General features: G+C 37.9%; 1 protein-coding gene and 1 non-coding gene across 5 annotated transcripts in view; both read left to right on the top strand.

Annotated features, from left to right (window-relative positions):
• Positions 1-27,421, top strand: part of COP1 (COP1 E3 ubiquitin ligase) — a 262,526-nt gene that overhangs the window by 226,663 nt on the left and 8,442 nt on the right. The gene's annotated exons all lie outside the window — the stretch shown is intronic.
• Positions 8,531-8,671, top strand: LOC116625155. Its single transcript, XR_004298014.1, has one exon.

Genomic DNA, 27,421 nt, shown 5'->3' with positions numbered 1-27,421 from the left:
GCAGAACATGCCCTCTTTAATACCCATCACCAGGCTAACCCATCCTCCCACCCCCCTCCCCTCTAGAACCCTCAGTTTGTTTTTCAGAGTCCATCATCTCTCATGGTTCTTCTCCCCCTCCGATTTCCCCCCCTTCATTCTTCCCCTCCTGCTATCTTCTTTTTTTTTTTCTTAACATATATTGCATTATTTGTTTCAGAGGTACAGATCTGAGATTCAACAGTCTTGCACAATTCACAGCGCTCACCATAGCACATACCCTCCCCAGTGTCTATCACCCAGCCACCCCATCCCTCCCACCCCACCTCCCACTCCAGCAACCCTCAGTTTGTTTCCTGAGATTAAGAATTCCTCATATCAGTGAGGTCATATGATACATGTCTTTCTCTGATTGACATTTCGCTCAGCGTAACAACCTCCAGTTCCATCCACGTCGTTGCAAATGGCAAGATCTCATTCCTTTTGATGGCTACATAATATTCCATTGTGTATATATACCACATCTTCTTTATCCATTCATCTGTCGATGGACATCTTGGCTCTTTCCACAATTTGGCTATTGTGCACATTGCTGCTATAATCATCGGGGTGCACGTACCCCTTCAGATCCCTACATTTGTATCTTTGGGGTAAATACCCAGTAGTGCAATTGCTGGATCATATGGTAGCTCTATTTTCAACTTTTTGAGGAACCTCCATACTGTTTTCCAGAGTGGTTGCACCAGCTTGCATTCCCACCAACAGTGTAGGAGGGTTCCTCTTTCTGCGCATCCCCACCAACATCTCTCATTTCCTGACTTGTTAATTTTAGCCATTCTAACTGGTGTGAGGTGGTATCTCATTGAGGTTTTGATTTGGATTTCCCTAATGCCGAGTGATGTTGAGCACTTTTTCATGTGTCTGTTGGCCATTTGGATGTCTTCTTTGGAAAAATGTCTGTTCATGTCTTCTGCCCATTTCTTGATTGGATCATTTGTTCTTTGGGTGTTGAGTTTGATAAGCTCTTTATAGATTTTGGATACTAGCCCTTTATCTAATATGTCATTTGCAAATATCTTCTCCCATTCTGTCAGTTGTCTTTTGGTTTTGTTGACTGTTTCTTTGCTGTGCAAAAGCTTTTTATCTTGATGAAGTCCCAATAGTTCATTTTTGCCCTTGCTTACCTTGCCTTTGGCGATGTTTCTAGGAAGAAGTTGCTGCGGCTGAGGTCGAAGAAGTTGCTGCCTCTGTTCTCCTTTAGGATTTTGATGGACTCCTGTCTCACATTGAGGTCTTTCAACCATTTGGAGTCTATTTTTGTGTGTGGTGTAAGGAAATGGTCCAGTTTCATTCTTCTGCATGTGGCTATCCAATTTTCCCAACACCATTTGTTGAAGAGACTGTCTTTTTTCCATTGGACATTCTTTCCTGCTTTGTCGAAGATGAGTTGACCATAGAGTTGAGGGTCCATTTCTGGGCTCCCTATTCTGTTCCATTGATCTATGTGTCTGTTTTTGTGCCAGTACCATACTGTCTTGATGATGACAGCTTTGTAATAGAGCTGGAAGTCCGGAATTGTGATGCCGCCACCTTTGCTTTTCTTTTTCAACATTCCTCTGGCTATTCGGGGTCTTTTCTGGTTCCATACAAATTTTAGGATTATTTGTTCCATTTCTTTGAAAAAAGTGGATGGTATTTTGATGGGGATTGCATTGAATGTGTAGATTGCTCTAGGTAGCATTGACATCTTCACAATATTTGTTCTTCCAATCCATGAGCATGGAACGTTTTTCCGTTTCTTTGTGACTTCCTCAATTTCTTTCATGAGTATTTTATAGTTTTCTAAGTACAGATTCTTTGCCTCTTTGGTTAGATTTATTCCTAGGTATCTTACGGTTTTGGGTGCAATTGTAAATGGGATCAACTCCTTAATTTCTCTTTCTTCTGTCTTGTTGTTGGTATATAGAAATGCCACTGATTTCTGTGCACTGATTTTATATCCTGCCACTTGACTGAATTCCTGTATGAGTTCTAGCAGTTTTGGGGTGGCGTCTTTTGGGTTTTCCACATAAAGTATCATATCATCTGCAAAGAGTGAGAGTTTGACTTCTTCTTTGCCGATTTGGATGCCTTTGATTTCTTTTTGTTGTCTGATTGCTGTGGCTAGGACTTCTAATACTATGTTGAATAGCAGTGGTAATAGTGGACATCTCTGCCATGTTCCTGACCTTAGGGGGAGAGCTCTCAGTTTTTCCCCCTTGAGAATGATATTCGCTGTGGGTTTCTCATAGATGGCTTTTATGATATTGAGGTATGTACCCTCTATCCCTATACTCTGAAGAGTTTTGATCAAGAAAGGATGCTGTAGTTTGTCAAATGCTTTTTCTGCATCTATTGAGAGGATCATATGATTCTTGTTCTTTCTTTTGTTAATGTATCACGTTGATTGATTTGCGGATGTTGAACCAACCTTGCAGCCCAGGGATAAATCCCATTTGGTCGTGGTGAATAATCCTTTTAATGTACTGTTGGATCCTATTGGCTACTATTTTGGTGAGAATTTTTGCATTCATGTTCATCAAGGATATTGCTCCGTAATTCTCCTTTTTGATGGGGTCTTTGTCTGGTTTTGGGATCAAGGTAATGGTGGCCTCATAAAACGAGTTTGGAAGTTTTCCTTCCATTTCTATTTTTTCGAACAGTTTCAGAAGAATAGGTATTAATTCTTCTTTAAATGTTTGGTAGAATTCCCCTGGGAAACCATCTGGCCCTGGGCTTTTGTTTGTTGGGAGATTTTTTTTTTAAAGATTTTATTTATTTATTTGACAGAGACACAGCGAGAGAGGGAACACAAGCAGGGGGAGTGGGAGAGGGAGAAGCAGGCTTCCTGCTGAGCAGGGAGCCCGATGCAGGGCTCGATCCCAGGACCCTGGGACCATGACCTGAGCCGAAGGCAGACGCTTAACCAACTGAGCCACCCAGGCGCCCTGTTGGGAGATTTTTGATGACTGCTTCAATTTCCTTAGTGGTTATAGGTCTGTTCAGGTTTTCTATTTCTTCCTGGTTCAGTTTTGGTAGTTGATACGTCTCTAGGAATGCATCCATTTCTTCCAGGTTATCTAATTTGCTGGCATAGAGTTTCTCATAATATGTTCTTAAAATTGTTTGTATTTCTTTGGTGTTGGTTGTGATCTCTCCTCTTTCATTCATGATTTTGTTGACTTGGGTCATTTCTCTTTTCTTTTTGATAAGTCTGGCCAGGGGTTTATCAATCTTGTTAATTCTTTCAAAGAACCAGCTCCTAGTTTCATTGATCTGTTCTACAGTTCTTTTGGTTTCTATTTCATGGATTTCTGCTCTGAACTTTATTATTTCTCTTCTCCTGCTGGGTTTAGGCTTTATTTGCTGTTCTTTCTCCAGCTCCTTTAGGTGTAGGGTTAGGTTGTGTACTTGAGACCTTTCTTGTTTCTTGAGAAAGGCTCGTATTGCTATATACTTTCTTCTTAGGACTGCCTTTGCTGCATCCCAAAGATTTTGAACAGTTGTGTTTTCATTTTCATTGGTTTCCATGAATTTTTTAAATTCTTCTTTAATTTCCTGGTTGACCCATTCATTCTTTACTAGGATGCTCTTTAGCCTCCATGTATTTGAGTTCTTTCCAACTTTCGTCTTGTGATTGAGTTCTAGTTTCAAAGCACTGTGGTCTGAAAATATGCAGGGAATGATCCCAATCTTTTGGTACTGGTTGAGACCTGATTTGTGACCTAGGATGTGATCTCTTCTGGAGAATGTTCCATGGGCACTAGAGAAGAATGTGTATTCTGTTGCTTTGCGATGGAATGTTCTGAATATGTCTATGAAGTCCACTTGGTCCAGTGTGTCATTTAAAGTCTTTATTTCCTTGTTGATCTTTTGCTTAGATGATCTGTCCATTTCAGGGACGGGGGTGTTAAAGTGCCCCACTATTATTGTATTGTTGTCAATGTGTTTCTTTGCTTTTGTTATTAATTGCCTTATATAATTGGCTGCTCCCATGTTAGGGGCATAGATATTTACAATTGTTAGATCTTCTTGTTGGATAGACCCTTTAAGAAGGATATAGTGTCTTTCCTAATCTCTTATTACAGTCTTTGGTTTAAAATCGAATTTTTCTGATATAAGGATCGCCACCCCAGCTTTCTTTTGGTGTCCATTAGCATGGTAAATGGTTTTCCACCCCCTCACTTTCAATCTGGGGGTGTCTTTGGGTCTAAAATGAGTCTCTTGCAGACAGCATATCGATGGGTCTTGTTTTTTAATCCAATCTGATAGCCTGTCTTTTGATTGGGGCATTTAGCCCATTTACATTCAGGGTAACTATTGAAAGATAGGAATTTAGTGCCATTGTATTGCCTGTAAGGTGACTGTTACTGTATGGTGTCTCTGTTCCTTTCTGCTCTATGATGCTTTTAGGCTCTCTCTTTGCTTAGAGGACCCCTTTCAATATTTCTTGTAGGGCTGGTTTCGTGTTTGCAAATTCCTTTAGTTTTTGTTTGTCCTGGAAGCTTTTGATCTCTCCTTGTATTTTCAATGACAGCCTAGTTGGATATAGTATTCTTGGCTGCATATTTTTCTCATTTAGTGCTCTGAATAGATCATGCCAGTCCTTTCTGGCCTGCCAGGTCTCTGTGGATAGGTCTGTTGCCAGTCTAATGTGTCTACCATTGTAGGTTACAGAACTCTTCTACCGAGCTGCTTTCTCGATTTTCTCTTTGTCTCTGAGACTCGTAAGTTTTACTATTAGATGTTGGGGTGTTGACCTATTTTTATTGATTTTGAGAGGGGTTCTCTGTGCTTCCTGGATTCTGATGCCTGTTTCCTTCCCCAAATTAGGGAAGTTCTCTGCTGTAATTTGCTCCAGTATACCTTCTGCCCCTCTCTTTCTTCTTCTTCTGGGATCCCAATTATTCTAATGTTGTTTCGTCTTATGGTATCGCTTATCTCTCGAATTCTGCCCTCGTGATCCAGTAGTTGTTTATCTCTCTTTTTCTCAGCTTCGTTATTTTCCATCATTTGGTCTTCTATATCACTGATTCTGTCTTCTGCCTCATTTATCCTAGCAGTTAGCGCCCCTGTTTTTGATTGCACCTCATCAATAGCCTTTTTGATTTCGACTTGGTTAGATTCTAGTTCTTTTATTTCTCCAGAAAGGGTTCTCTAATAACTTCCATGCTTTTTTCAAGCCCAGCCTAGTATCTTTAAAGTGATGATTCTGAACTCTAGATCCGACATCGTACTAATGTCCATATTGAGTAGGTCCCTGGCAGTCGGTACTACCTCTTGTTCTTTTTGTTGAGGTGATTTTTTCCATCTTGTCATTTTGTCCAGAGGAGAATAGATTAATGAGAGAACAAAATGCGAACAGGGTAACAACATCCCCAGAAAATATACTCTAAACAAATCAGAAAAGACCTGAAGCCGGGGGGAAAGAAAGGGAAAGAAAGAAAAAAGAAAAAGAAAAAGATAAAAACAAACAAAAACAAAAAAAACCAGAATATGATCAAATATGATCATGCTGGTGCATAGATCAGTGCCACACACTAGATTTTGGGTGTATTTTGGTCTGTTAGAAGAAAGTGCCTCCCAAAATTTTAAAGAAAGAAAAACTTATATATGTACAAAAGTAAGGGTTGATAGGATGAAGGGATGGAATATGACTGTAAAGATGAAAATTATAAAAAATTTTATAAAAGGAATTGATAAGAAGTTGTTTGAAAAAAGAAAGAAGAGGATTTAAAAAAATAAAAATAAAAGGGAGAGAATGTGATCAGGCAGGAGAGTAGAACAAAACCATGCACTAGAGATTTAGGGTATATTTTGATCTGTAAGAGGAAACTGTATCTCAAAATTTTAAAGAGAGAACAACTTATATATATATATGCCAAAAATAAGGGTAACTACTATGAAGGGATAGAATATGACTCTAAAAATGAAGAATAAAAATGTTTTTTAAAAAAGGGATTGATAAGATGTTGGTTGAAAAATGGAAAAAGAAAAATTCAAAAAAAAAAAATTAACTTTGAAAGACTAAAGAATCATGGTAAAAAAGCCATGGATTCTATGTGCATTATTCCCCTAGCGCTGGAGTTCTGCTGTTCTCATTGATCGGTAAACTTGGTCTTGGCTGGCTGTTCTTGCTGATCTTCTGGGGGAGGGGCCTGTTGCCGTGGTTTCCAAATGTCTTTGCCAGAGGCGGAATTGCCCCGCTCTTGCTGCTCCAGGCTAAGTAATCTGCTCGGGTTTGCTCTCAGGAGCTTTTGTTCCAAGCTTTCTGTACAGCTTTGGAGGACGAGAGTGAAAATGGCGGCCTCCCAATCTCTGCCCTGGAGGAGCCGAGAACTCGGGGCCCCACTCCTCAGTGCACCCCCGGAGAAAAGCAGTCAGTCACTCCCGTCTCCCTGGTCTCCGGCCGCATGCCATGCTCACCCGGCCTGTGACCGAGCGTTTCTATCTCTGGCACCCGACACAGTGTGGAGTCTCCAAACCCAGCAGATCCCTGCGGTGCGCTCCTGCGCCGCTCCTCCCAGGGGAAGAAGGGGAGTCTCCCCAGATCTGCTGCTTGTTGGGTCCCTGCTGGAGAAGCAGTGGCCCGACTGTGCCGCTAATCACGGTTTATGGCAACCCCAAGCTGAGAGCCCGCGCCTCCGCTCCGTCTCTGCAGCCGGCTTCCCCGCTCTGATACCTGGGAGCTCTGCCGCACTCAGGCACCCCCAGTCTTTCTGTGACCCCGAGGGTCCCGAGACCACACTGTCCCACGAGGGTTCCACCCCCCGCTTAGCCACTGGAGCGACGTCCCTCAGCAGAGCCGACTTCTAAAAGTTCCGATTTTGTGCTCCGCGGCTCTATCACTTGCCAGAAGCGGCCGACGGAGGCCCCCTCCCCTGCCGTCTATCCTCCCGAATATCTCCTCGGATTCACTTCTGCGCATGTCCTACCTTCCAGAAAGTGGTCGCTTTTCTGTTCAGAGAGTTGTTGCTATTCTTTTCTTCAATCTCCTCTTGAGTTTGTAGGTGTTCAGAATGGTTTGATCCCTATCCAGCTGAATTCCTGAGACCAGACGAAATCCAGGTCTCCTACTCCTCTGCCATCTTGCTCTGCCCCCCGAGTTAAGAATAAATTTAAATCTACTTAACCTAGGGAGCCTACTTTATGTTTTTAATCAATTTTATAAGATCATGAATATGGTGACTGTGATATACTAGGACAGTCATATAGACAACTGCCTTTTTTTTTTTTTTTAAGATTTTACTTGTTTATTTTAGAGAGAGAGAGTACGAGCTGGGGTTGGGGCAGAGGGAAAGGGAGAAGCGGGACTCTTCCCGCTGAGGAAGGAGCCCGACATGGGACTCGACCCCAGGACCTGAGCTTAAGGCAGACACTTACCAACTGTGCCACCCAGGTGCCCCCGAACTGCCTTTTAATTGTAAAGAAATTTAGGTTCGGGCGTCTGGGTGGTACAGCAGGTTAAGCGTCTGATTCTTGATTTTGGCTCAGGTCATGATCTCAGGGTCCTGAGATTGAGCCTGGCATCAGGCTCCAAGCTCAGTGTGGAGTTTGCTTATGTTTCTTTCTCCCTTTCCCTCTGCCCCTCCTCACTGCTGTCTCTTTCTGAAACAAATAAATCTAAAAAAAAAAAAGAAAGAAATGTAGGATATAGTATTTTGTTAAGAATAATTGCCACTTATTTGTTTGGTGCCTATAATATGCCAGTTCCTTTTTTGGCTAGATACTTTACTATGTTTCCTTTGAGTCTTCATAAAAATTCTGTGAAGTACCTAAAATTATCTGCTTTATAGTTGAAGAAATTGAGTTTCCAAGGTGAAGCCAGTACTATAACAGAATCAAAATGCAGTACAGGTCCCCGTGTCTTAAACGTATTGCTATTTCTTCTGTATTACATGATATTCTTAAAGTAGTACAGAACTCTTCAAAGAGTTTTGCCAGAGTATTCTGGAGGAAATGTGCAAATAGCGCCCTTAGAAATGCACAGTTCCATGGTCAGAGGCTCTCCGCAGTATTGACTGGCAGTACGGAGTAACTGTTTTCTGTCAGATAATCTGATTGCAAGCACATTGTTTTCAAGCTTTATTCAGGAGAGCATTCAGGGTCCAGAGGTATTGATATGTGAGGGAAGTTGTGGGTGTCTAGAGATAATATTTGAGTTGTTGTGTGGCAAGGAAAATTAACTTGATTAGGGCTGTGTAATGAGAAGGGAGAAGAGTTTGGAAAGCATCGGAAAGGAAGGAAAGGTGGTGAATGTATGTGATTTTTTTGTGTGTGTATCTCGGTCCTTCTTCCCTTGTACTTGTTCTTGGCGACCTTAATTCCCAGAGTAAAGATCACTTTGACTTTATATGCTGCATGTTTTTTTAATGGTTCTTTTTCTATTATCTGCCTGAATCCTGTTTTTTCCTATAGTTTATTTGAATGCATTAAAGTGTATTTAAATGAGAATCTGATGCAATTGGGAAGTTGGATAACTAAAGCCTTCTTAAAAATGAAGCACACCAAAAATGGAACCTGCAGGAACCAACCATGTGGACAAATGGAAAAATGCCTTTTGTCTGCAGATTGCAGTGATCCTACATAAACATGGAGGTCTCTGTCTGGCTTAGGACAGCCGGCTAAGTCTGATCGTTCCCCTCCTTACAACCTTAAAACCAGCATTCCAAGTACTGCTTTCTGTGCTATTTTGTTTACTATCTTGGCCAATAAGTGTACTGGATTTTTTTTTTTTTAAGATTTTATTTATTTGACACAGAGAGAGAGCACAAGCAGTGGGAGTGGCAGGCAGAGGGAGAGGGAGAAGCAGGCTCCCGCTGAGCAAGGAGCCCGATGCAGGACTCGATCCCAGGACCCTGGGATCATGACCTGAGCCGAAGGCAGATGCTTAATCAACTGAGCCACCCAGGTGCCCCAGTGTACTAGATTTCTAATAGACAAAAAAGTGAGGTTACTTCTGTACCCATCTTAATTGGGTTATAGATATTTTATGGCTTTAAAAATAGGTATTGTTTGTTTGATTAAGGAACCTACAGCCAGGAAGTGGACTGAATATAGAAATACTGTTTTTCTGAGAGGCCATTGGCTTAACTAATCAGGGTTATCAGTAGAGTTCAATCAATATTTTAGATATGAAGAAGCTAATCAGAGGTAGCTTCCATGAAGTTTTTCTCATTAGGAATTGATTTGTCATTAAGAAAGTGATTTTTTCCAAATACAATTTATGTAAACTTTTAAGTCTGTAACAAATTTTAGGAATGACCATTACCAGGGAAAAGCTAGCTACTAAGTATTAACTTCTTAGCACTAAATTTGAAATCTCAGTTTTTTCAGTGTGTGTGTTCTGTCAGCGGGGGACGGCTGGGTAGCAGGGGAGGCAGCTGCAATAGCATTGCTAATGCATAGCACCAGGTGTGCTGGAAGCAACCACAGCTGGGCTTATTTTTAACTTACTGCATGGGGATCCGTCCTTGCTTGTAGTTCTGAAATCCCCATATATTTCTTACTCTGAGCAATTACTGTATCAGACAATTATTAAGTAGCCTTATTTTTCTAAGCTCTTTAGAAGTCATTAGTCTACTCTTCATTTTGATGAACCATTTTAAGATTTTGTATTTAAAGATTTTATTTATTTGAGAGACAGAGCACAAGCAGGGGGAGGGGCAGAGGGAGAGGGACACAGAGACTCCCTGCTGAGCAGGGATTCCCAAATGGGTCTCGATCCCAGGACCCTGGGATCATGACCTGAGCCAAAGGCAGACACTTAATCGACTGAGCCACCCAGGCGTCCCTCACTTGTATTATTTGTGCTCTGCTTCTTTACACAAGAAATTAAAATCTAGATTCAAGATCCTTCATTAAAATGACCTCTGACTAAAAATGATGAACATAGATATTATTGAGGTCTAATTCAAAGGGGAAAAGAATGTCTTATGACTGAATCTTTCTCAAGGTATGTTTACAAATATATTTGAGAGGTGTCCTCACCACTCTATTTAATTTTCTCGAATCTTTCAGCCAAGGCCAGGAAATGTAGTACTTAACCTTGTGTTCTTAAATCCTTTGTAATGCGTTCATCATTTTGAATCTGCTTGCTACCATGTTTTTCCATTTCATCTTCCATGTAGCTATCTATGTGCCCTTACCCTTTTGCTGCCATATCATATATGCCCCTTAAACTCTCTCCTCCAGTCTCCAGTAAATCCAGTAGGTGACCGCTGGTTTCTATTCAAATCAGATATATGAATATAGGAATCGAGTGATCCTCATATATAACAAATAAAAGCTGACATAGTAATTAGAGACGGATTTATTTGAATGTGAAGGCAAGTTAAGTATTTTGTGCCTTGCACCAGTACCATCAGTTATACATCCTTCTTTGCTATTTGAGGTTTTGTGGAAGCTCAGAGTTTGATCCTCACAATATGAATTTTAAATCCCATTATAAGATGAAATATTTGTGTCTTTCCTGTTAGACTTAAAGACTAGATGGAATTATAACTACTGTTATAGCCAAGGATATGCTAAAATTAGGGACAATCAGATATTTAATGGTATAGCTAAAGTAGTTTTTTTCTGATAGGTTGGTGCCTCTTCTTGTTGTTAGATAGTTTTAGTATCCACTCCTGAGAACAGTTTGTGTTATGTATGCTCTAAATGTGAACACAGTTCCTTTGGATACTAAATATAAAAAGGTCTTGACAGAAAAAAATAAGTTTGAGACAGGGAGGAAGATGACAATCTGGTGATTCTGGTGGAGGTAGATTTTTGGTGGAGGTGGATCTCCTTCTAGTTCCTTCCTCTGTGTGTGTGTGTATGTGTGTATGTTTCTGTCTACCCACATTACATTTCTAAATTGGCACTTAGACATGATTCTTGCACTACTTTGAAGTCTTAAGTTGTTGATGTATTGTTAGCCTTTCATAATGGCAAAACATCTTAGAAGTCCTACAAAGAAATTGTAGATCAATCTGTATACATGTATAAGGTCATTTTGCCAAAGAGAGGAGCAGTTTATAACCAAATCATTTTTAATGAATGTGAATTTTCATGTAAAGACAGATCCAGTGGTAAAATTTAGTGGGCTGGTATTTTGTGTTCATAGTCATGATCACATTAGCCTCTTTTACCTTTAGATAAAATTTGAATTTCATATGCATTTATGTCTTCTGTCTGATTAGTACTATCCTTTCTTAAATCTAGTCATAGGTATAGGAAATATCCAGCACCTAGAGCATCATCAGTTTGCCATTAAAAAAATCTGGTCCATTTTGTCTTAGAGTGATTATAAAAATATCTCCAATATGGGATGTTTCCACTATTCAGAAAAAGCTTACTTAAAAAGCTTAAAAATTTTGAATATGAAATATAAGCCACCAAATCTAGAAGTCCTTTTGATTAGCAGGGTTAATTCATTTCCTCTTACTAGACAAGTTAGTTATAAGAACAGGCATTTGAACCAATAAAAAAAAATGCATTATAAGTTATAAGAACAGGCATTTGAAAAAATTTAAAAAATGAAGTATGATGTAATGAAGATAATATAATTTATTAATAATTACCCATTTTATTAATTGTAGATTATGACTATATCATTCTACTCATAATAATCTTTATAGTTTATGCTCAGATAGGTGTCCATTGTTATCTTAAGCAAGGATACCAGTGGGGAGGAAAGAGAGGGTTTGGATTTAACTGGATGATCTTGAAAATATTTCCTTGTGATAAAGAAACTCCAGATCTCCCAGATCTTGAATTGGGATTGTCAGGGAAAAGTAGACTACTAGCACAGCCTTATATCCTGACTATAGAACACTCTCTTCCATCTTAGTTCTGTGGCCAAGCCCTTTTCTCCAGTGATACCACTTAAAATCATACTTCTAGGGAGATCCATAAAAGACCAAATCCTATACATAGAAAGGACTCTAGGTATATGAAATTTGAAATGTAACATCCATATATAATATATGAGAGCTGAGGCTCTCTCACAGATATCAAATGTTCACCTAAGACTCCTTTATCCTTGCATTCTGATTGTGTAAATATGGGTTGGGGCCATGCGTGTGATAAGCTTATTAAATCAGTATGCTCCAAGCCAGCAATTGGTATATTGTATCAGTCTTCATATGTTGATTCATAGTTTTGCTATTCCATAGCTGTGTATATGGCTTTGGACAAGTTATTAGTCTCTTTAAGACCATTGTTTCTTTTTTGTAAATTGAGGATGAAAATAGTATTTTCCTCACTAAGACTGCTAAGTGGAGACTAAGTGAAGTAATTCATATAAAGTCCTTAGCACAGTAACTGGCCTGTAGAGCTCAACAGTTGGTTATGTGATAATGATAGAAGGTTGGTTTTTTGTTTTTTTGTTTTACCATCTCTGTAAGATAGTAAAATGAGACAGTAGTAAAATGGGAATCTTCTATTCTAAGATCACAAACTTCATTTATTTTCTGTCTTACAAACTCAATTCAAACAAATAATTTAGCCTTAGATCCTCTGTAATAGAGAAGGCGGGGTGGGGGGGGACTGTAACATTTCAGTTTAAAGAGCAGGACCTGTTATTGATAGATTGTAGTTTTGTGCTCATTTTTTCTTAGACATATTTCCATATATTTTTATGAAGTCAATTCAGAAAAACCACATGCTAAAAGAAAGGTCAGGGACAAAAACACTGTCAGGCTTACATGGTGTTTATTTAAAAATTTTTGAAGATCATTTCGAAACGCATGTTTGAGTATCTTTGTGTGGGCTCTCACATGCTACCCGTGTGCAGCATAGGCTTCTGGCTGTGTTACGGTAAATGGACACACTCTGGTCCAGGTGAGGGGCTCTCCTGATGACTCATATCCAGACAAAAGTAAAAGACTTGTAACTCTGAGATGTAAAAACAATATGAACTTGATAAAAGAGAAGATCTACTCTAAAATAGTTTTAATTAAAAGAATGATTCTGCGTGTCAGGAAAGCCACTACGGCACAATAAGACAAAGCAATAAAATGTTATCACTTTGAGTATGTTCTCTTTTTTGTATTTAAATTAGAGGGTACCATGGGGAAGTTTGTGAAGGTTTTGGGATGATTTGAAGAAAATAAAAAGGAATGAAGAAACTGGATAACTGAATAGTATCACTTAACAGAGCACTGATAGAAGAAGAACTGTTACAAATCTCTGCATACTGTATTTGCATCTCAACTCAAGCGATAGGAAGAGGATGTTCATAAAGCAACTCTAGATCATGCATGAACAGAAAAACTGAAAGGGCAAATTCAGTTTAAAGTTTTCTGTGGCTACAGGATCCTGAGTCAAAAGCAGATTTGACTGTATACAGAATTCATGAACTCATATATGAAAGGAAAAGCCATTCTAATTTTCCAGATTATTTTGAATATAAATATCACTACCCTTCCATCCCAAAGTAAAAAAAATGAGGCAAAAGTCCCTATTTTATGTTTATAATTTTGGTATGAAAAGAGCCTAAAGTATATATGGTCTTTTATTTGAAGTGACGCTGCAGTCATCACTCCAAATTAGCACTCTTTTCTGGCAATGAGAAGAAAGATACCTATCATAAAAAAAGAGACAAAAAGCTCCATGGAGAGAATATTAAGGAATTAACAGATATAATGTAGATTGTGAGTTGTTCTTGTTTGAAACCTAGTTAACCTCAAATTTTTATATACTTCTTTGTTTATGTTTATTTAAGGAAGATATTAAATTCAGCCATTTTCCTCCATGTTCTGTGTCCTCTAGGGGTTGTATTTGCAGATATTGTTGTACATAGTGATTTACCAGCTTCATCATATTGAGTGTTTGTCTGAAGGATTTAAATGGATATACAGTTTTAACTTAGTGGACACCTTAAGAAAATTCAGTGATTGCAGAAGAAACTGTTGAAGACAGAACTCTTACACTAATTTTTACTGGCTATCTCAGCTGCAGCTCTAGTGTTTCGAAGGCAAATGTGAATAGTATTTCAGTATACTTTCCATTTGCCATGTCACTAATAGTGTTCTCACACTTGAAAGGAAGACTCAGTCTTAAAGGTCATATGTCTTAGCTTTGTTTTTCTCCCAATAAAATTTTCAAAGTACTTGCCTTCCTTAGTTTTATAACACTGACCATGAAGTTGCTTTGGGGGTGAAAATGTTTCGGAATTTTTTGAGATCCTTATTTGGCAAGGTTGTGCTTTTAAACATGTAAGAGGCGTGGGAGGGATGTGTCATTTATAACTTCTGTCTTAGGGTAGTGTTATGATTAAGACTACTAGAGTCAGGTTGTCGGATTTGTATTCCTATTGCCACTCAATACTAGATCTGAGGCTTTGGGCAAGTTAATAACCTTTGTGTGCCTTTGTTTTCTCTTCTATGAAATCAGAATGATAGTATCTTCCACATAATATTGTGGAACAAAATTAGAAAATATATGGAAAGTATGGAGATAGGTGAGTAACTCAAGGTTAATGACCAATCAATAAATAATAAATGTTGCTGTCATCATCTTCAACACGTTCTACACTAATCCATATAACTGGACAACTTGCACTTGTTTTTAATTCATTAGATATTAATTTTGCATTATATAAAATACATTCCTTTTTTTAAAAGATTTTATTTGACAGAGAGCACAAGCAGGGGGAGGAGCAGAGGGAGAGGTAGACGCAGAAGCAGACTCCCCACTGAGCAGGGAGCCCAATGTGGGACTCGATCCCAGGACCCTGAGATCATGAGCTGAGCCGAAGGCAGATACTTAACCAACTGAGCCACCCAGGTACCCCATAAAATACATTTCTAAATATATGAGATATATTTAGATGGTTTACAACCCAATATAAATATTTGTAAACAACTATGGTATAAGCCTGAATGAAAGAAATCCTTATAAGAGAATTACCCCTGAAAGTATTGACCCTAGATGGGGAGAGATTACTTCTAATTGGGAGAATTATGGAAGACTTTATGAAGATACTGGCTCTTGTGCTCTCTCGCTCTTGCTCTCTCGCAAATAAATAAAATCTTAAAAAAAATATATATATCCTCTATCTTTTCTCTTGAGAAATTTCAACTGTTACTTTTTCATGTTTCATTTGTGGTCTTATGTATGAACCCTTTCTTATCTCTCCCAGATAGAGGATCACTTCCTTCTTGCTTCCTCAGTTGCCCCTGTGAACTCTGTATTTCTTATAATAACATAGTAGTTTTCTATTTCAAAGTCCATTTCCCCTCCTACTCTATAATCTCAAGATCAGACATCGTATCTTACTCATCTTCAGAACTCCAGTATATAGCACAATACCTGGGATATAATATGTACTCTAATGATAAAAGGATGGATAATGATAGATGAATAAAATGGCATGGAATTAATAAACTTTATATAGAAGCCACTGTCATGATATGAAAGTGCTGTGATAATGGACATTATTCTTTCTGTGGAAGCAATTTGGAGAGAGTTACCTTATCACCGTGGAGATTAGGGAAAGCTTTTATCAGAAGCTTCTGTAAAAACCAAGTTTGTTGGGTTTTTTTTTTTTTAATTAACATATAATGTATTATTTGTTTCAGGGGTACAGGTCTGTGATTCATCAGTCTTAAACAATTCACAGTGCTCACCATAGCACATACCCTCCCAGTGTCCATCACCCAGCCGTCCCATCCCTCCCACCCCCCTCCATTCCAGCAATCCTCAGTTTGTTTCCTGAGATTAAGAGTCAGCTCCTAAACACTGAGTTAGCTCTGGGAACTTGTGCAAAGGCCCGTAGTGCTACCGACTTGAACTTCAGGTAGAGTTGCTTTTGAGGTCACCAGGTCATCTAATGCCAAATCAAAAAACCCATTATTACTAAATAATCCTTTCATCTTCTCATGATTTTTGACAGTTTGGCTACCTTCTTTTTCTTAAATTCTTACCTAGAACTAGAAGCAACTTTCCTTTGGGATGCCTGCGTGGCTCAGTCGGCTAAGCGTCTGACTTTTGATTTTGGCTCAGATCATGATCTCAGGGTTGTGAGATTGAGACCCGTGTCAGGCTCCATGCTGGGTGTGGAGCGTGCTTAAGATTCTTTCTCTCTCCCTCTCCCTCTGCTCACCCCCACTCTCTCTCTCTCAAAAACTAAAACAACTTTCCCCTAAAAACGCTCACTTCTAAGATGCATATTCTATGCCAGATATTTATATATGTGTCTTGTTTAATAACAACTCTGTTAGTTCCCTTCCCTTCCCTTCCCTTCATTAGCTCTGTTAGCTCAGTTTTATTTTACAGTTGAGAAGAGTGAGATTTAGAGAGGTTATGTAACTTGTCCATGATAACATAGTTTGGAAGTGTTAAACCATTGAGCTTAAATGTTTGTGACTCCAATGACTGTTTATTCCACTTTGCCACTCTGGCTATCTATATAGCATATTTTTGTCCACATGTTTTGTTAATTTGATTTTAAGAATACAGATTGTCTTATATAGTCAAGTCCATTTCATCCTGAGGGTCAGTTAATAATATGTCCAGAAATATAGAAGTGACCCTCTGTGGAGTTGCTTTTTCTGTAAGAGAAACCTAGAGACTTCTCTTAGGTGATCAAAGGGCTTAGAATTGAATATAAAATATGGCTTGTCACTTTAACAAGGATGAGATCCCAAGTTGGAAGTAGGGTTGTTTGTTACCTGAAACTCAAGCAAGGTAGGGAGAGAGTAGAATCACCAGATAGAAAACTTACGATTCTTTTACATCCTGAGAAAGCCCTGAAGATGTGCTTGATCTGCCATACAGTTGAAGTTCACAGTAACAATGCTAAGTTTATCTGGAAAGATTTCACTTCTGATCACGGTAGTTGCTTCAGAAGTGGGAGTGAGAGATACTTTTCCCCTAGTCTTTCTACTGTTTGAATTTTACCACATATGTATATTACCCGTTCAAGTAAACCAATAAATATTAAAGAGAAAGAAAGGTGTCACAATGACCCCTGAGGAATGATATGTTATTGTCCCCATTTTTTAAATCCAGCAGCTTATTAACTCTTATTAATTTTAATTATCCATTTCTATATTCTTAGAATATTTTATGTGCATAATAATATGATCCACAGTAATGAAAGTTTAATCTCTACTTTCCCAGTTTTATAACTAATTGTATTTCATTTTGCTTTATTTTGATGGCCACAACCTCTAGTATAATGTTGAATGGAAGTGATGATACCTGGCATCTTCATCTTGTTACTCACAAAAGGGATTTAGGTATACTTTCTGCTGTAATATTTTTGTAGAAACCTTACAAGGAAGTTTCTTTCAGTTTTCAGCTTCACAGAGTTCTCATCATAAATGAAGCTGGAGTATATTATTGCTTTCTTTTGTACCTATTGAAGATGATACAATAATTATCTTTTAAATATTGATGTGATAATTTTTTTTCTTATGTTAGATCATAATGTTTTACCTCTTAGAATAAGCCCAACTTGGTCAAGATGTATTATTCACATATATTGTTAAAATTGACCTGCTGCTCTTCCATTGGGATTTTTTCACCTATTTTCATGAATAACATTGGCCTGTAACCTTCCTTTCTTGCATTACTCTTGTCACATTTTGATTTCATAATTATATTAAGTTTCATGAAACAAATTAAGGAGTCTTCTGTGGACAAATATGTGTGATACTAGAAGTACTCTGTTCTTGAATATTTGACTGAGCTTGTAGATAAAGCCGTGTAAGCCTGAGGTAGAAAAAAATATTTGACAGTTGACATTTTTTTTTTTATGCCTGTCAGATGATTCATGTTTTCTGTCTTACTGCTCAGTTTTGGTCAGTTTTTTGTAAGAATTTTTCTACTTGGTTTAAATATTCAAATTTGTTAACAAAATTTTTTATTTCCATTTTTTCCTACAAAATTACTTATTCTCATTTTGAGAGGAGTAATAAGTTTAACATAATGCTTAACATTTGGGAAAAAATAAATGAAAGGGCTATATTCTGATTTTTTGTTTAATAGTTATCTTTCTTCTGGTTAAAAAATGTTTGTCATCATGAGTACCAAGGCTTACACATAAAACCATTCTTGTTTTATGGGAGTCCATGAAGATGGTATGTCTGTCCGTTTATTTAGGTGTTCTTTGATATCTTTCAACATTGTTTTATATTTTCAACGTGTAGGTCTTACACATATTTTAAGCTTGTCTCTAAGTAGTTCATGTTTTTGATGCCATTATAATAATGGTATCTTTTTAAAATCCATTTGCTAATTATTCATTTCTAATTTATAGAAATATATTGATTTTGATACAATTACATCATATCTGACAACCCTGCTAGATCAGTTTATTTATTATTAAAAGCAAAGCTTTTTTGAAGATTTGTTAAGCTTTTCTGCATAGGCGGTTATGTCATTTACAAATAAAGACAATTTTACTTCTTCATTTCTCATCTGTGTGCTTTTTCTTTCTTTTTCTTGACTATTACACTGGGTAGGACCTCTAATACAGTGTTAAATAGAAGTGGTAAAAGCACACATCCTTCCCTTGCTTTGAGTCTGACAGAGAAAGAGTTCAGTATTTTCACCATTAAGTGTGATGTTATCTAAAAGTTTTTCATAGGAATTCCTTATCACCTTGAGGGAATTCTTTTCTGTTCTTCATTTGCTAGGAGTTTTTATTATGATTAAATATTAAATTCTGTCAAATGAATTTTCTGTGTCAATTATGATTATGTGATTTTCCTGTTCTGTTTAAAATGGTGAATTAACATTCATTGATTTTGTTTTTTAAATGTTAAACCAAAAAGAATCTCTGGATAAATCCCAGATGGACATGATGCATTATTCTTTTTGTATGTGGCAAAATTCTGTTTTTTTGTTAAGGGTTTATATCTGTTTGTGAAGGCAGTTGGTCTGCATTTTTTTTATAATGTCTTTCTGTGACTTTGACTTAAACTGAGTTTGGAAGTGTTCCTTTCTCCTCTTATTCTGACTTTATCTTTCTTCTGTCATATTTGGGGATTTGCATCTTTCATAGAATTTATACATTTCATTTGCCTTTCATTTTCTTGGCATAAAGTTGTTTATATTTATTCTCTATCCTTTTAATAACTGTAGGGTGCTAGTGATAATCCCCTCATTCATTTCTGATACTGTTAACTTACATTTATCTTTTTTTGGAGATTTTTTTTTTTTTAAGATTTTATTTATTTATTTGACGGAGAGAGATGCAGCAAGAGAGGGAACACAAGCAGGGGGAGTGGAAGAGGGAGAAGCAGGCTTCCTGCCAAGCAGGGAGCTTGATGTGGGGCTGGATCCCAGAACCCTGGGAATCATGACCCAAACTGAAGGCAGACACTTAACCAATTGAGCCACCCAAGTGCCCCAATATGTTGTGTTTTCAGTATCTTTTAGTTCAATATAGTTTTTCATTTCCTTGTGAGATCTTATTTGAGCCCTGGGTTATTTAAAATTTCCAAATATTTAGGGATTTTTTTTCAGGAGTCTTTTTTTTTTTTTTACATAGATTTTCTTTATTTCTTTTTGCCACGTATTATAGGCCCTCTGACACTTAAATTCCCCTTTTGGGCATTAAATTTTTTTTATTTTAAAAAAAATTTTTTTTTTTTTTGATGTAGTGTTCCATGATTCATTGTTTGCATATAACACCCAGTGCTCCATTCAATACATGCCCTCTTTAATACCCATCACCAGGCTAACCCATCCCCCCACCCTCCTCCCCTCTAGAACCCTCAGTTTGTTTCTCAGAGTCGACAGTCTCTCATGGTTCATCTCCCCCACCGATTCCCCCCCTTCATGTTTCCATTCCTACTATCCTTTTTTTTTTTTAAAAAAAACATATAATGTATTGTTTGTTTCAGAGGTACAGGTCTGTGATTCATCAGGCTTACACAATTCACAGCGCTCACCATAGCACATACCCTCCCCAATATCTATCACCCAGCCACCCCATCCCTCCCACCCTCCACCACTCCAGCAACCCTCAGTTTGTTTCCTGAGATTAAGAATTCCTCATATCAGTGAGATCATATGATACATATCTTTCTCTGATTGACTTATTTCGCTTAGCATAACACCCTCTAGTTCTACCCACGTTGTTGCAAATGGCAAGATTTCGTGGTTTTTGATGGCTGCATAATATTCCATTGTATATATATATACCACATCTTCTTTATCCATTCATCTATTGATGGACATCTTGGCTCTTTCTGTAGTTTGGCTATTGTGGACATTGCTGTTATAAACATTGGGGTGCATGTACCCCTTCGGATCACTACATTAGTATCTTTGGGGTAAATACCCAGTAGTGCAATTGTTGGGTTGTACGGTAGCTCTATTTTCAACTTTTTGAGGAACCTCCATACTGTTTTCCAGGGTGGCTGCACCAGCTTGCATTCCCACCAACAGTGTAGGAGGGTTCCTCTTTCTGCGCATCCCCACCAACATCTCTCATTTCCTGACTTGTTAATTTTAGCCATTCTAACTGGTGTGAGGTGGTATCTCATTGAGGTTTTGATTTGGATTTCCCTAATGCCGAGTGATGTTGAGCACTTTTTCATGTGTCTGTTGGCCATTTGGATGTCTTTTTTTGGAAAAATGTCTGTTCGTGTGTTCTGCCCATTTCTTGATTGAGTCATTTGTTCTTTGGGTGTTGAGTTTGATAAGTTCTTTATAGATTTTGGATACTAGCCCTTTATCTGCTACGTCATTTGCAGATATCTTCTCCCATTCTGTCAGTTGTCTTTTGGTTTTGTTGACTGTTTCTTTGCTGTGCAAAAGCTTTTTATCTTGATGAAGTCCCAATAGTTCATTTTTGCCCTTGCTTCCCTTGCCTTTGGCAATGTTTCTAGGAAGAAGTTGCTGCGGCTGAGGTCGAAGAGGTTGCTGCCTGTGTTGTCCTTTAGGATTTTGATGGACTCCTGTCTCACATTGAGGTCTTTCAACCATTTGGAGTCTATTTTTGTGTGTGGTGTAAGGAAATGGTCCAGTTTCATTCTTTTGCATGTGGCTATCCAATTTTCCCAACACCATTTGTTGAAGAGACTGTCTTTTTTCCATTGGACATTCTTTCCTGCTTTGTCAAAGATGAGTTGACCATAGAGTTGAGGGTCCATTTCTGGGCTCCCTATTCTGTTTCATTGATCTATGTGTCTGTTTTTGTGCCGGTACCATACTGTCTTGATGATGACAGCTTTGTAATAGAGCTGGAAGTCCGGAATTGTGCCGCCACCTTTGTTTTTCTTTTTCAACATTCCTTTGGCTATTCGGGGTCTTTTCTGGTTCCATACAAATTTTAGGATTATTTGTTCCATTTCTTTAAAAAAAGTGGATGGTATTTTGATGGGGATTGCATTGAATGTGTAGATTGCTCTAGGTAGCATTGACATCTTCACAATATTTGTTCTTCCAATCCATGAGCAAAGAAGCCTTTCTCAAGAAACAAGAGAGGTCTCAAATACACAACCTAACCCTACACCTAAAGGAGCTGGAGAAAGAACAGCAAATAAAGCCTAAACCCAGCAGGAGAAGAGAAATAATAAAGATCAGAGCAGAAATCAATGAAATAGAAACCAAAAAGAACAGTAGAACAGATCAATGAAACTAGGAGCTGGTTCTTTGAAAGAATTAACAAGATTGATAAACCCTTGGCCAGACTTATCAAAAAGAAAAGAGAAATGACCCAGATAAATAAAATCATGAATGAAAGAGGAGAGATCACAAGGAACACCAAAGAAATACAAACAATTATAAGAACATATTATGAGCAACTATATGCCAGCAAATTACATAATCTGGAAGAAATGGTTGTATAAACTACTAAACTGAACCAGGAAGAAGTAGAAAACCTGAACAGACCCATAACCAGCAAGTAAATTGAAGCAGTAATAAAAAATCTCCCAACAAACGAGCTCAGGGCCAGATGGCTTCCCAGGGGAATTCTCCCAAACATTTAAAGAATTAATACCTATCCTTCTGAAACTGTTCCAAAAAATAGAAATGGAAGGAAAACTTCCAAACTCGTTTTATGAGGCCACCATTACCTTGATCCCAAAACCAGACAAAGACCCCATCAAAAAGGAGAATTGCAGACCAATATCCCTGATGAGCATGGATGCAAAAATTCTCACCAAAATACTAGCCAATAGGATCCAACAGTACATTAAAAGGATTATTCACTACAACCAAGTGGGATTTATTCCTGGGCTGCAAGGTTGGTTCAATGTCTGCAAATCAATCAGTGCGATACAATACATTAATAAAAGAAAGAATAAGAACCATATGATCCTCTCAATAGATGCAGAAAAAGCATTTGAGAAAGTACAGCATCCTTTCTTGATCAAAACTCTTCAGAGTATAGGGATAGAGGATACATACCTCAATATCATAAAAGCCATCTATGAGAAACCCACAGTGAATATCATTCTCAATGGGGAAAAACTGAGAGCTCTCCCCCTAAGGTCAGGAACATGGCAGGGATGTCCACTATCACCACTGCTATTCAACATAGTATTAGAAGTCCTAGCCACAGCAATGAGACAACAAAAAGAAATCAAAGGCATCCAAATCGGCAAAGAAGAAGTCAAACTCTCACTCTTTGCTGATGATATGATACTTTATGTGGAAAACCCAAAAGACTCCACCCCAAAACTGCTAGGACTCATACAGGAATTCAATGAAGTGGCAGGATATAAAATCAGTGCACAGAAATCAGTGGCATTCCTATACACCAACAACAAGACAGAAGAAAGAGAAATTAAGGAGTTGATCCCATTTACAATTGCACCTAAAACCGTAAGATACCTAGGAATAAATCTAGCCAAAGAGGCAAAGAATCTGTACTCAGAAAACTATAAAATACTCATGAAAGAAATTCAGGTGTCTTTTTGTTACCGTTTTCGACTTTGGTTCCATTTGGTCAGAGAACATACTTGCATAATTTCAGTCTTTTAAGTTTACTGAGATTTGTTTAATGGTCTGGCACATTGTGTGTCCTGGTGAATAGTTCACATGCACTTGAAAAGAATGTGTATTTTTTGCCGTTTAAGTGAGGTTTATCTAAGTATTAATTTGCTCAATTTGATAATATTATTCAAGTCTTCTATATCTTTGATTTTCTGTCTGCTTATTCTTTGAATTGTTGACAGAAGGGTGGCTCAGTCGTTAAGCGTCTGCCTTCGGCTCGGGTCGTGGTCCCAGGGTCCTGGGATCAAGCCCCACATTGGGCTCTCTGCTCAGCGGGAGGCCTGCTTCTCCCTCTCCCACTACCCCTGCTTGCATTCCCTCTCTCGCTGTGTCTTTCTCTGTCAAATAAATAAATAAAATCTTTTTTAAAAAAAAAAGTATCGAAGTGTCCAAACACAAATGTGGACTTATCTATTCCATTCAGCTCCATCAGTTTTCCTTTGTGTATTTTGAAGCTTAGTTTTAGATATATATACATTTAGGATTTTTTAAAATTAATTGACCTTTATTTAATTATAAAATGTCCCTTTTTATTCCTACTCATATTCCTTGTCCTGAGGTCTTTTTCTGCTATTTAGAGAGTCATCCCAGCTTTCGTTCTTTTTTTTTTTTTTAAGATTTATATATTTGTTTGAAGAGAGAGAGAATGTGTGTGTGGGCATGAGCGGAGGAGGTGGGGAGGGACAGATGCAGAGGGAGAGAGAGTCTTTTTTAAGCAGACTGTGGACTGAGCCCAACACAAAAACCCTGAGATCACAACCTGAGAAGAAACCAAGAGTTGGATGCTTAATTGACTGCATCACCCAGATGCCCTGAGCCATTCCAGCTCTCTTATGATTAATATTTGCATGGTACATTTTCCTCTCCTTTTACTTTGTATCTTTGTTTTTTAAAATAAAAAGATTTAAAGTATGTTTTATGGACAGCATAGAGTTGGTCTTGCTGTTTTATCAAGTCTTACGATCTCTGCCTTTTCATTGTAGTATTTAGACCATTTACATTTTCTTATCAGTAAGGTTGGATATTTGTCTATCATCTTGCTATTTGTTTTCTGTTTATTCTATGTGTTCTATGTCCCCATGTTCCTCATTTCCTTTTTTCCTTTCTTTTTTTATTATTTTTATAACTCATCTTATCTCCTTTACTAGCTTACTAGCTATACTAATTCTTTACTTTTCTACTGGTTTCTCTAAGGTTTTTAATATTCATATTTAACTTACCATGGTCTGTCTTCAGATTGTACCTCTTTATGCATTATGGAAGAACCTTACAACAGTATACTTCTGTTTCCCTATTTTATCCTGTGTACTTTTGCTGTCATATATGTTACTTCTGTTTATGATAACCATAATGCATTGATAATTATTTTTGCTTCAAACAGACAATGATCTGTTAAGAAAATTAAAAAACAAGAGAGCAGATATCTTGTATATTTTACCCACATATTGATCATTTACAGCACTCTTGATCTTTTTTTTCAGATCTGAGTTTTCATGTGGTATAAGAACTTTCTTTAACAATTTCTTACAGTGCAGATCTGCTGCTATCTCAGCTTTAGTTTTTTTGAAAATAATCTTTTACTTTTGAATAATATTTCTAGGTTGACAGTTTTCTTCTTTCATTACCTTAAAGATACTGTTTTATTGGCTTACATTGCTTCTGATGACAAATTGGTGATGTTGTTCCTGTATGTAATGTCTGTTTCTCCTTTGTCAGTTTTCAAGATTTTCTCTTTCTTAACACATTTTTAGTAGCTTATGATGTGTGTCGATGTGGTGGTATATGTGGGTATTTTATGGTTTTCAGATTTGGAAAATTTTTAACTTTCTATCTTCATATACTTTTTCTGCCCATTCTCATGTATTTGAGATTCCAATTACACATTTACTAGATTGCATATTGTCCTATGGTCACACAAATACTAATCTTTTTTTTTTTTTTTTTACCTTCCCAGTCTTTTTCTCTTCTGCTTCCATTTGGATTTTCTTTTTCCCATGTCAGATTTATTGATGTTTTAGTCTCTACTGTTTAATCCATTGTTACGTCCATTCAGTGAATTTTTCATTTGAGATAACTGTACTTTTCAGGTGGAGAAATTCCATCTGGTCTTTATAATTATGTGTTCCATTTCTCTTACTAAGTTCATTGTTTCCTTTAAATACTTGAGTATAATTCTGTCTGCTTTGTAAATCCTCATTTTGCTGCTTCCATTATCTTTATCATTTCTGGATCTGTTTCTATTCATTGATTTTCTTTTTCCCCCTGGGTCATGCTTTTTGCCTCTTGAATGCTGTACATTGTAAATGCTTCATTGTTGAGTGTCTGGATTTTGTTGAATGTTTTTAAGAGTATTAGAGTTTGAGGGTGTCTGGCTGGCTCAGTCAGTAGAGCTTGTGACTCTTGATCTCAGGGTTGTTAGTTCAAGCCCCACATTGGGTATAGAGATTACTTAAAAAAAATTTTTTTAATCAGATATAAGAAGAAAAGAGTATTAATGTTTGGGTTTTTTTTTTTTAAGATTTTTATTTATTAGAGAGAGCACACAAGTGGGGGGAGGGGCAGAGGGAGGAAACGCAGGCTCCCCACTGAGCAGGGAGCCCTGGGGGGGCTCAATCCCAGGACCCTGAGATCATGACCCGAGCCAAAGGCAGACGCTTAACTCACTGAGCCACCCAGGCGCCCCAAAGTTTGTTTTGATAGAAAGTTGTTTTTGGAGATAAACTTGATTTTTTTGACACTTGTTTTTAAATTTTATTAGGGTGACTCTAGAGTAGCAGTCAGCGAACATTTTCTTAACCACATTGCAAATATCTTAGGCTTTGCAGGCCGTATGGTGTCTGTTGCAGTTCCTCCATTCTGCTATTCTAGTGCTGGAGCGGCCGTAAACAGTATATGATCAAATTATCACAGCTATGTTCCATTAAGACTGAAGTACAAAATATAGGCATTAGGCTAGATTTGGCCTGTAAGCAATAGTTTGCTGATCCCTGGTCTAGAGAAACATTTACTTTAATGCTAATTTAGCCTTACCAACAAGGCACTACTATGTGCTAAATGCGCTAAATGGTTCAGTGAGGTTTCTTCACTGTGGCTGCTCAAAGCTCAAACATCTCCTAACTCTGTATGAGGTCTGGCGTTGGATAATGTTATAGATTGTCAGTAGTTGTACTTTCCCTCTTCATTGTTATTTTCCTGGCCTTGTGTAGTTTAATCCTATTCATGTGTAGTTTATTATAACAACATACAGTCAAAGAGACAGACCCCCATGCAGATTCCTGGAGCTCTACTTTATTTATTTATTATTTTTTTAGATTTCATTTATTTGACAGAGAGAGACACAGCGAGAGAGGGAACCACAAGCAGGGGGAGTGGAGGAGGGAGAAGCAGGCTTCCCGCGGAGCAGGGAGCCCGATGTGGGGCTCGATCCCAGGACCCCGGGATCATGACCTGCACCAAAGTCAGACGCCTAATGACTGAGCCATCCAGGCGCCCCCCTGGAGCTCTACTTTAATATAACTTTCTCCTGTGGTACTTGGCCTACAAACTTCAGCTGCCCTACAGATACTCTGAACTTGTATCTGTTTCCTCGACTTAGTGAGTCTGCTATGGTCTGCTTATAGATTCCTCTGTTTGGATTCCCCTTCTTGCTTTGTGGTTCAGAAGTCGCCTCCAAGCAGAAAGCCAGGGCAATTATAGGATTCCCCTTCTTATAAGGATCATAGTCCTATACGGCCTGTTATCCAGTGTTGTCTTATGTAGTTTGTTCAGTTTTCTAGTTGCTTATAGTAGGACAGCAAATCCATTCCATTTACTCTGTTCACAAGCAGAAATGGAAGTTATTTAACATATTCATTTCTATAGTAAAATTATTTCACATTCAAAATCATGTCAATCTCTAAGAATAAATCCTCCAATTGCAAACTAAGTGAGCTTGCTTAGGATTGTAATATATTGATTATAATGGCACTTTTATACTCAAGCTAGCTAAGAGAAAACTGTTCCAGTAGATGCTAGTTTTGTTTCAGTATAAGTTAGTATGTTAGTATAGTATCACTGACTTTAAGCAAGTTGGTATATGTTTGTGTATATGTCTATTTTTTTTTTTTAAAGATTTTATTTATTTATTTGAGAGAGAGAATGAGATACAGAGAGCATGAGAGGGGGGAGGGTCAGAGGGAGAAGCAGACTCCCTGCTGAGCAGGGAGCCCGATGTGGGACTTGATCCCGGGACTCCAGGATCATGACCTGAGCCGAAGGCAGTCGCTTAACCAACTGAGCCACCCAGGCGCCCTATATGTCTTCTATTTTTATAAAAGACTTACTGCTATTTTTTCCATTATCTTTTTTAATCTCTCTGTATTAAGAAGAAAATAGTAGGTACATTATTAGCTTAACCCTGAAGAGAGTTTTGTAGCAAAACTGCCAATTTTTTTTTTTAAAGATTTTATTTATTTATTTG

This window comes from Phoca vitulina, unplaced genomic scaffold (genome assembly GCF_004348235.1).
Source record: "Phoca vitulina isolate PV1807 unplaced genomic scaffold, GSC_HSeal_1.0 scaffold73, whole genome shotgun sequence".
Taxonomy (NCBI): domain Eukaryota; kingdom Metazoa; phylum Chordata; class Mammalia; order Carnivora; family Phocidae; genus Phoca; species Phoca vitulina.
The sequence above is the reverse complement of the archived record's forward strand: the minus strand, read 5'-3'. Positions and strand labels throughout refer to the sequence as shown.